The sequence below is a fragment of the Schistocerca nitens genome, chromosome 5 (genome assembly GCF_023898315.1).
Source record: "Schistocerca nitens isolate TAMUIC-IGC-003100 chromosome 5, iqSchNite1.1, whole genome shotgun sequence".
Lineage (NCBI taxonomy): Eukaryota > Metazoa > Arthropoda > Insecta > Orthoptera > Acrididae > Schistocerca > Schistocerca nitens.
Window position 1 is genome coordinate 835,938,722 of NC_064618.1, and position 6,000 is coordinate 835,944,721.

Consider the following 6,000-nt stretch of genomic DNA (forward strand, 5'->3'; position numbering starts at 1 on the left):
GCTAAAGAAAAAGTTAATAACTGCGTAAAATTGTCATGAATCTCGTAAGTGTGGTTCGGAGATAAGGTGTACGGTACTGTCAATGTCTTGATAAATCGTATCTTTGAAAGTATGCATTTTTTGAGGAAATAAAATTAGTCAAGTTTTGAACTTTAGTTAATTGAATAACTTGAAATGATTCCTTCTGCTCCGGCTGTGGTGATATGTTACAAAAAAAATAAATTTAAATACCCCACATAATGGCGGCCAATTGTTGCCAGTCAGAGATCACCGCTGCTCGCTTCATAGAGACTGAAAAATGGTACATAACTTCTTGCAATTATTAAGTCAGGAAGAATTGTTCGCGTGGGTTCTTTAAGTAACACAATGCACTAACTTTTTGTAAATATTTTTCCACTAAGCACAGAATACACAGTTTAATTATTCGCTACGTACGAGAACAGATAGAACAAAAGCTATCACTTTACAATAGCAAGTGTACCTTACATACAGCAGAAGAAATGATCTGACTCGAAGTGATTTTAAATATCTTTTTTCTCTTATATACGAGGGCCGTTCAGAAAGTAACCTCCGGTTGATTTAAAAAAATACACCAAGTTAAATAAAAATATTTTAATATATACATCTTACAACTACATATTTGCACTATTTTTCTACATAGTCTCCATAGCGATTGAGGCACTTATCGTATCTCTTCACAAGCTTTGAAATTCCTTCTGCATAAAAATCACCCGCTTGTGCCTGGAGCCAGCCTGTGACCGCATCTTTGAGCTCTTCGTCGTCATCAAACCGCTGTGACCCGAGCCATTTCTTCAAATGCATGAAGAGGTGATAATCACTTGGCGCCAGGTCTGGGCTGTAAGGTGGATGGTTGATAACGTCCCACTTGAAGGACTCAAGAAGGGCTGTTGTTCTGCGAGCAGAGTGAGGACGGGCGTTATCGTACAAAAAAACGATACCAGAAGTCAGCATACCACGGCGTTTGTTCTGTATAGCCCGTCGTAACTTTTTTATTGTTTCACAGTACACGTCTTGATTAATGGTCGTACCACGTTCCATGAATTCAACCAACAACACCCCTTTGGCATCCCAAAACACCGTTGCCATCAGTTTTCTGGCAGAAAAATCTTGCGAGGCTTTTCTTGGTTTGGTAGGCGAATTTGAATGTGCCCACATCTTTGATTGTTCCTTTGTCTCAGGGTTCACGTACTTAATCCAGGTTTCGTCACCAGTCACGATTCTGTTTAACAATGGTTCTCCTTCGTCCTCATAACGTGACAGAAAGTCTAATGCAGAGGCCATTCTTTGAGTTTTGTGGTGGTCGGTAAGAATTTTGGGCACCCATCGTGCACAGAACTTACGGTAACCCAATCTTGCTGTCACTATCTCGTACAAGAGAGTCTTAGAAATCTGTGGAAAACCAGTAGACAACTCCGACATTGAGAAACGTCGATTTTCACGAACTTTTGCATCAACTGTCTGAACGAGTTCGTCAGTCACCAATGATGGTCTACCACTCCTCTCTTCATCATGAACGTTTTCTCGTCCACTTTTAAATAAACGTACCCATTCACGGACAACTCCTTCACTCATAACTCTTGGTCCGTACACGGCACAAAGCTCACGATGAATAGCTGCTGCAGAATATCCTTTGGCTGTAAAAAACCTTATGACAGCACGCACTTCACATTTGGCGGGGTTTTCTATTGCAGCACACATTTCAAACTGCCACAAAAACTAAACTAGCGCAGGTACGACGTTCACTCGACCACGGCTTGATGCCGACTGACCTGTTGAGTGCGTGAACGCACAGATGGCGTCGCTACTCCGCCCACAACCCGCACTGTGACCAATCGGAGGTTACTTTCTGAACCGCCCTCGTATAATGACAAAGATAATAATGTTAGTTGCGAGCACGTTGTGCACTGCGATCTCATTTAATATAAATAATGTCTTTTTATTACAATGCAATCGATATAGTCTTTCTCTGAAGCTAATTTAATACATTTCCATAATTAATTTGTCGTTTATATCCATATAATGTTATTCAGAGTACTTTTATTATTTACTTCAAATATATCAGCTTGAATATTTCAAAAGGGACACTACTGGTATAGCTGCTGCGTTCGATTGGAAGGAATTCACGTTGTATGCCTATACAAATTTCATGATTATGTTTCTATATAGTGATTACTGGTGAGGAATAATGAATACTTGGTTCCTCACATTCACATTGGTTGGATGATTACACTTTTGTGGAAGACCATGGTTCGAAAATAGACGTGATGGTCCGAAACTAGTCACCACAGGGAAACCACTATTGTCGCAACTGTGGCGGATATTGAAGATAAATAAAGAAAATAATTTAGTGAGGTTTTAATTATTTAGCTGGAATGAGTTACCAATTCGCTGCCGTTCCGTTCAGTCGCCTATGAAACAGTTCGTATGATTATTATGAGCTATACAAATTATTAATCTCTCATGGAAAAGACATTCTGTTGTTTCTACACATTATGCACACAAAATATTCATTACACTCAAATACGTTTATTTATTTATTTAAAAGTGAGTGCTGGTACTACTGTCTAGATATACGGTACTGATGGGCAGTACACAAATTTTGCATCTGCATTGTGAATCTGGAACGTCAGTTCACAATGAGTTCAAGCAATGCCTGAAGACGAAGCCACATTGCGATACAAATGTACAGTTCTACTTAGTCCAGGCACTGTAATGTTCACGAGCACTTATATCTCAAGTGTTGCTATTATAATTAAGTTATTGCATTCTAATGTTTAATTACTTTAGGATGTAGGATCGAAACTTCATCATTAACAATGTGTTTTCCTATAAAATAACTTTTTCTACTACTAGTCTTGATATTCTTTTTATTTATATTTTTCAAGACTCGTTTCGAAAAATGAAACCCATTTCCATACTCGTTTTTCGTGTATTGCGCCATTTATTCGTGATAACTTTCGATCTGTCAGACGCTGAATTGTCCTGTGACATTTCGTGTAATATATGTGGGTCATCCAGAGAGTAATACACCACTCTTTTTTTCTCAGCCGAAAACAATGCTACGAATGCGAAACGTTAAGTATGTATTACTTGATGTCTCCTGAGTGAGCGCGCCAAGTTTTGTCGCTTCCGACAGATGGCGTAACTGCAGGACAGTTTCAAAATGGCGTCCGCAGGTGATGTACGTTACAAGCAACGTGCCGTCATTGAATTTCTCACTGAAGAGGAAGAAACCTTGGGCAACATCTATGGAGCATCAGATGTCGACAGAAGTACAGTTAATCGCTGGGCACGGATGGTGAGGTCATCAGAAGGCTGTTCGGGAAAGCTCCACGATTTGCAGTGGTCAGGGAGACCATCCACGGCTGTCACGCGTGACATGTTGCACCGAGCTGATGTCATTCACGAGGACAGACGCATTATTCGCACGAAGTAATGGCCGCTATCGGCAGGGGATCTCAAGTTGATTCCGTATTTATAGATTTCCGGAAAGCTTTTGACACCGTTCCTCACAAGCGACTTCTAATCAAGCTGCGGGCCCATGGGGTATCGTCTCAGTTGTGCGACTGGATTCGTGATTTCCTGTCAGGAAGGTTGCAGTTCGTAGTAATAGACGGCAAATCATCGAGTAAAACTGAAGTGATATCAGGGAAGCGTCCTGGGACCTCTGCTGTTCCTGATCTATGTAAATGACCTGGGTGACAATCTGAGCAGTTCTCTTAGGTTGTTCGCAGATGATGCTGTAATTTACCGTCTAGTAAGGTCATCCGAAGACCAGTATCAGTTGCAAAGCGATTTAGAAGAGATTGCTGTATGGTGTGGCACGTGGCAGTTGACGCTAAATAGCGAAAAGTGTGGGGAGATCCACATGAGTTCCAAAAGAAATCCGTTGGAATTCGATTACTCGATAAATAGTACAATTCTCAAGGCCGTCAATTCAACTAAGTACCTGGGCGTTAAAATTACGAACAACTTCAGTTGGAAAGACCACATAGATAATATTGTGAGGAAGGCGAGCCAAAGATTGCGTTTCATTGGCAGGACACTTAGAAGATGTGACAAGTCCACTAAAGAGACAGCTTACACTACACTCGTCCGTCCTCTGTTAGAATATTGCTGCGCGGTGTGGGATTCTTACCAGGTGGGATTGACGGAGGACATCGAAAGGGTGCAAAAAAGGGCAACTCGTTTTGTATTATCACGTAATAGGGGAGAGAGTGTGGCAGATATGATACGCGAGTTGGGATGGAAGTCATTAAAGCAAAGACGTTTTTCATCGCGGCGAGATCTATTTACGAAATTTCAGTCACCAACTTTCTCTTCCGAATGCGAAAATATTTTGTTGAGCCCAATCTACATAGGTAGGAATGATCACCAAAATAAAATAAGAGAAATCGGAGCTCGAACAGAAAGGTTTAGGCGTTCGTTTTTCCCGCGCGCTGTTCGGGAGTGGAATGGTAGAGATATAGAATGATTGTGGTTCGATGAACCCTCTGCCAAGCACTTAAATGTGAATTGCAGAGTAATCATGTAGATGTAGATTACAACTCGGCAGTTGGCGCTGCATCTGTCAGTCAGAAAACGAGGTGTGGATGCAATTATCAGCGCTCTTGGATATTCAAAAGTGTGTACAAAATGGGTCCCGCGGTTGTCTAACGCTGGATCACAAATCGCATAGAAAAACTTTTGATTTCTTGCAACAGTTTGAAGCCAAGGGGGAAGTCTTTTTGCTCTGGACTGTGACAGGTGATGAAACCTGGGTTCACCATTTTGGACCCGAAACAAAACGACAGTCTATGGAATGGCGCCATTCCCACTCCCCACAGAAGAAAAATTCAAAGCAACTGCTTTCGCCGGTAAGGTCATGATCACCGTGTTCTGGGAGTGCGAAGGTGTTTTTCTCATTGATGTGATGCCAAGAGGCGGTACCATTAATTTAGAAGCATATGTCAACACATTAACAAAACTCAAGACGCGCTTCCGGCGACTTCGGCGTCACAGCAACCCAGGAGACGTTTTGCTGCAACACGATAACACTCGGCCCCATACAAGTCTGAGGACTGCTGAACACATCGCAAAAGAGGGTTGGACTGTGTTACCCCATCCACCACACACTTATGACCTAGAGCCTTCGGGCTACCACTTGTTTGAGCTATTAAAGGATGCCATTCGCGGAAGACATTTTGAGGACGATGAGGAGGTGACTCATTCAGTGAAGCACTGGCTCCGTCACCAGGATTGGTACCGACAGGGCACAGACTCCCTTGTTTCGCGCTGGTGGAAGACCATAGAACGCGATGGAGATTATGTGGAAAAATAGGGTGTGTAGATAAAACATCATTCTTTCGTGTGCGTAATTTTCATTACGTTCAATAAATAATTGTCGAAGAAAAAATGCGGTGCATTACTTTGTGCGCAACTCTCGTATAAACACGCAAAAGTTTGCAATTAGTGATCGGTTTTTATATAGAGTTAACGCTGAATTTGGAAAAAAACTGCTGCTTATGGTTTCCTTGTAGTCCACTTACGCAGAAACTCACACATATTAAACACGCAGCTGGAGGCAGTAAACACTGTGTAGTAAACATACACTTCGTATTTACAGCGCATTTTTTCCACCAACCTTTTCTAGTGGATGAAATCAAATTTATCATTAATTTCGGGCATCCAAGCATTAACAGTGACTGGTTTCTCATCTTTATGGATTGATTCTTTGGCGAGTAAATACCCTGTCTTTAAGGAAAAGAAGGTGATGACTTCAATATCTTACACTAAAATCTGAAACCATCCTCGGGCTTTGCCCCCACCGACAATCAGTTTTATCGTCGGTCGCTGGAATAACGAAGGGTACCTAGCGACTGGAGAAAAGCTCATACTGTATCGTTCCACTTTTCAAGAAAGGTCGTAGGATACATGCAATTAATTATAGGCCTGTGTCGTTTACGTCAGTCTGTTGTAAAATTATGGAAGATGTTTTAT